The sequence below is a fragment of the Salvelinus sp. IW2-2015 genome, unplaced genomic scaffold, assembly GCF_002910315.2.
Source record: "Salvelinus sp. IW2-2015 unplaced genomic scaffold, ASM291031v2 Un_scaffold3814, whole genome shotgun sequence".
NCBI lineage: Eukaryota > Metazoa > Chordata > Actinopteri > Salmoniformes > Salmonidae > Salvelinus > Salvelinus sp. IW2-2015.
The window spans coordinates 33,742-39,264 of record NW_019945088.1 but is presented as its reverse complement, the minus strand read 5'-3'; positions in this window follow the sequence as shown (position 1 = coordinate 39,264).

The window sequence follows — 5,523 nt, the reverse complement described above, 5'->3', positions numbered from 1 at the left end:
TGAGATTACGCATGTCTTGGAGGTATGATTAACCTCTCACCATTACCATAACAGGTGAGATTACCATGTCTTGGAGAGTATGATCTAACCTCTCACCATTACCAATAACAGGTGAGATTACCATGTTCTTGGAGGTATGATCTAACCTCTCACCATTACCAATAAAGGTGAGATTACCATGTCTTGGAGGTATGATCTAACCTCTCACCATTACCAATAACAGGTGAGATTACCATGTCTTGGAGGTATGATCTCACCTCTCACCATTACCAATAACAGGTGAGATTACCATGTCTTGGAGGTATGATCTAACCTCTCACCATTACCAATAACAGGTGAGATTACCATGTCTTGGAGGTATGATCTAACCTCTCACCATTACCAATACAGGTGAGATTACCATGTCTTGGAGGTATGATCTAACCTCTCCACCATTACCAATAACAGGTGAGTTACCATGTCTTGGAGGTATGATCTAACCTCTCACCATTACCAATAAGGTGCGATTACCATGTCTTGGAGGTATGATCTAACCTTTACCATTACCAATAACAGGTGAGATTACCATGTCTTGGGGTATGATCTAACCTCTTCACCATTACCAATAACAGGTGAGATTACCATGTCTTGGAGGTATGATCTAACCTCTCACCATTACCAATAACAGGTGAGATTACCATGTCTTGGAGGTATGATCTAACCTCTCACCATTACCAATAACAGGTGAGATTACCATGTCTTGGAGGTATGATTAACCTCTCACCATTACCAATAACAGGTGAGGTTACCATGTCTTGGAGTATGATCTAACCTCTCACCATTACCAATAACAGGTGAGGTTCCCATGTCTTGGAGGTATGATCTAACCTCTTCACCATTCCAATAACAGGTGAGATTACCATGTCTTGGAGGTATGATCTAACCTCTCACCATTACCAATAACAGGTGAGGTTTACCATGTCTTGGAGGTATGAATCTAACCTCTCACCATTACCAATAACAGGTTGAGGTTACCATGTCTTGGAAGGTATGATCTTGACGCCTCTCTGTAACTTTGTCACTCATCATTATTCACCATTCATTACATTAATGTATTAGTGTTTAGAAACTATTATATTCTTAATTATAATAAAGTGACTCCAAAATGACACAGTATATCTATTTACCAATCATTACTATTTGGGCAAAATAATTCTGAAACAGGTTGTAGAGTCACAGCTTGATGTAGTTATTGCGTGCTAGGAATATGGAACCAAATACTAAACTTTGGACTACTAAAAAAGTATTGAAGGATTTATTTTCTAGTCATTATTGGTGATCTTTATCAAGAGCTGTGAACTAGAGGGGTTGGTAATGATGGTACAGTCCAGTCATTATTGGTGATCTTTATCAAGAGCTGTGAACTAGAGGGGTTGGTAATGATGGTACACGTCCAGTCATTATTGGTGATCTTTATCAAGAGCTGTGAACTAGAGGGGTTGGTAATGTGGTACAGTCCAGACATTATTGGTGATCTTTATCAAGAGGCTGTGAACTAGAGGGGTTGGTAATGATGGTACAGTCCAGACATTATTGGTGATCTTATAAGAGCTGTGAACTAGAGGGGTTGGTAATGATGGTACAGTCCAGACATTATTGGTGATCTTTATCAAGAGCTGTGAACTAGAGGGGTTGGTAATGATGGTACAGTCCAGTCATTATTGGTGATCTTTTCAAGAGCTGTGAACTATAAGGGGTTGGTAATGATGGTACAGTCCAGTCATTACAGCACCATGAACAGGTCTTACGTCACACAGCAGTAATACAGCAGAACAGAACAAATATCCCTTTTGTACTTAAATATCTTTGAAATAGGACTAGTCAACTGAAAACCGGCCAACACAGCATCACTGAAGACAGATGTATCATTTCCTATAAGGAATCGTCTGGTAAAGAAGGAGACGAGGAGTTTGACGCAACAGGGAAGACTGTGGGACATCCCAAAGTGCACCCTATTACTCACATAGTGTCCTTCTTCCCTATGGGCCCTGGTCAAAAGAAGTGCACTATATAGGGAATAGGGTGCCATTTGGGACTCAGCCCCTTTGTGTCTTCCTGGCTGTTAAGAGTATAGAGCAGCTCGACAGGGTCACAACAACAATGAAGAATCAGACCAAGCTACAGACAAACAGAATCAGAACCAAGCTACAGAGCACACACAATCAGAACCTAAGCTACACACAGAACCAGAACGAAGCTACACAGACAGACAGAATCAGAACCAAGCTACACAGACAGACAGACTCAAGCTACTGGACAGACAGAAGAAGAGCACTGTACACAGAGCTCCAAACCACCTACACAATGCGCCAACAGTCTCAGCCACCCACATCCAGATATACACGTGTTGTGATTGTATTGTAGTCGGTCTGTCTGTGCGAAACCAGTGTCGGAGCGAACCTTTGTCGGAGCGAAACCATGTCGGAGCGAAAACCTTGTCGGAGCGAAACCTTGTCGGAGCGAAACCTTGTCGGCAGCCGAAACCTTGTCGGAGCGAAACCTTGTCGGAGCGAACCCATGTTCGGAGCGAAACCTTGTCGGGCGAAACCTTGTCGGAGCGAAACCATGTCGGAGGGAAACCATGTCGGAGGGAAACCATGTCGGAGCGAAACATGTCGAGCGTAACCATGTCGGAGCGAACCATGTCGGAGCGAAACCATGTCGGCGGAGGAAACCATGTCGGCGCGAAACCATGTCGGAGGGAAACCATGTCGGGCGAAACCATGTCGGAGCGAAAACCATGTCGGAGCGAAACCTTGTCGAGCGAAACCATGTCGGAGCGAAACCATGTCGGAGGGAAACCTTGTTCGTCCTCACTGGTGTCTCAGCATGGTGGAGTTGAAGGCAGGGCTGAACCCTGGTCCTCTATTCCCTATATAGTGCACTACTTATACCGCCTGTCACTACGGCAGGAATCACGCAGTGTTGTGGGATCTGTTGTTCACTACCATTCTGTTCTACTCATATTCACCTGCACTTCCACCACCTAGTTATCTGGTCCTAGTTCTGTCTGTCAGGGTTCATATCTATGGTTCCTACCCTGGCTCCACTCTGTAGGTTAGAGTTAGCAGGGTTAGAGGGTCAGGGTTCATATCTATGGTTCCTACCTGGCTCCACTCTGTAAGGTTAGAGTTAGCAGGGTTAGAGGGTCAGGGTTCATATCCTATGGTTCCTACCCTGGCTCCACTCTGTAAGGTTAGAGTTAGCAGGGTTAGAGGGTCAGGGTTCATATCTATGGTTCCTACCCTGGCTCCACTCTGTAAGGTTAGCAGTTAGCAGGGTTAGAGGGTCAGGGTTCATATCTATGGTTCCTACCCTGGCTCACTCTGTAAGGTTAGAGTTAGCAGGGTTGAGGGTCAGGGTTCAATATCTATGGTTCCTACCCTGGCTCCACTCTGTAAGGTTAGAGTTAGCAGGGTTAGAGGGTCCAGGGTTACTATCTATTGGTTTCCTACCCTGGCTCCACTCTGTAAGGTTAAGAGTTAGCAGGGTTAGAGGTCAGGGTTCATATCTATGGTTCCTACCCTGGTCCACTCTGTAAGGTTAAGAGTTAGCAGGGTTTAGAGGGTGCAGGGTTTCAGGTCTGTCAACTCCACACATGCTGAGACCCCAGTGAGGACGAACCACGGAGGCAGATATTATGTTCAGGTAGAAGAGCGTTAGAACGCTCTTGCGTCCTCACCACAAGCAGGAGAATACAAACACATGTGCACACACATTCACAGGTTCAATAGACACTATTCTTCTGATGGGAATAAGGTAAATGGAACATCTTTAAAACAGTGTTGTCCTGGAAGCTACATTCTAAATGAAGAGGTCCATAGTACAGTCTATGTAAGGAACAGCATGTTGGAGCAGAACAGTATGTAGGTACAGAACAGCATTAGGAACAGCATGTAGGAACAGAACAGCATATACGGAACAGAACAGCATGTAGGTAAGAACAGCATGTAGGTACAGAACAGCATATAGGAACAGAACAGTATGTAGGAACAGAACAGCATGTAGGTACAGAACAGCATGTAGGTACAGAAGCAGCGATGTAGGAACAGAACATAGTATGTAGGAACAGCAGTACCACTGTTGTACAGTGATTTCCTATTGTCATGTCTATTGGGAGCCGTGTCAGGGGGGTCAGATGACTGGTCTGATGTCAGCAGAGTCTGACGTCAAGAGGTTCTGTTTCTATTGGTCCTGTTTCCTGTGAGGCCAGTTAAGAGGTTCTGTTTCTATTGGTCCTGTTTTCCTGTGAGGCCAGTTAAGAGGTTCTGTTTCTTTGGTCCTGTTTCCTGTGAGGCCAGTTAAGAGGTTCTGTTCTCTTGGGTCCTGTTTCCTGTGAGGGCCAGTTTAAGAGGTTCTGTTTCTATTGGTCCTGTTTCTGTGAGGCCACTTAAGAGGTTCTGTTTCTATTGGTCCTGTTTCCTGTGAGGCCAGTTAAGAGGTCTTGTTTCTATTGGTCCTGTTCCTGTGAGGCCAGTTTAAGAGGTTCTGTTTTTGGTGATCTTTATCAAGAGCTGTGAACTAGAGGGGTTGGTAATGATGGTACAGTCCAGTCATTATTGGTGATCTTTATCAAGAGCTGTGAACTATAGGGGTTGGTAATGATGGTACAGTCCAGTCATTACAGCACCATGAACAGGTCTTACGTCACACAGCAGTAATACAGCAGAACAGAACAAATATCCCTTTTGTACTTAAATATCTTTGAAATAGGACTAGTCAACTGAAAACCGGCCAACACAGCATCAACTGAAGACAGATGTATCATTTCCTATAAGGAAATCGTCTGGTAAAGAAGGAGACGAGGAGTTTGACCGCAACAGGGAAGACTGTGGGAACATCCCAAAGTGCACCCTATTACCTACATAGTGTCCTTCTTCCCTATGGGCCCTGGTCAAAAGAAGTGCACTATATAGGGAATAGGGTGCCATTTGGGACTCAGCCCCTTTGTGTCTTCCTGGCTGTTAAGAGTATAGAGCAGCTCGACAGGGTCACAACAACATGAAGAATCAGAACCAAGCTACAGACAAACAGAATCAGAACCAAGCTACAGAGACACACACAATCAGAACCAAGCTACACACAGAACCAGAACGAAGCTACACAGACAGACAGAATCAGAACCAAGCTACACAGACAGACAGACTCAAGCTACTGAGACAGACAGAAGAGAGCACTGTACACAGAGCTCCAAACCAACTAAAACACAATGCAGCCAACAGTCATCAGCCACACCACATCCAGATATACAGTGTTGTGATTGTATTGTAGTCGGTCTGTCTGTGCGAAACCATGTCGGAGCGAAACCTTGTCGGAGCGAAACCATGTCGGAGCGAAACCTTGTCGGAGCGAAACCTTGTCGGAGCGAAACCTTGTCGGAGCGAAACCTTGTCGGAGCGAAACCTTGTCGGAGCGAAACCATGTCGGAGCGAAACCTTGTCGGAGCGAAACCTTGTCGGAGCGAAACCATGTCGGAGGGAAACC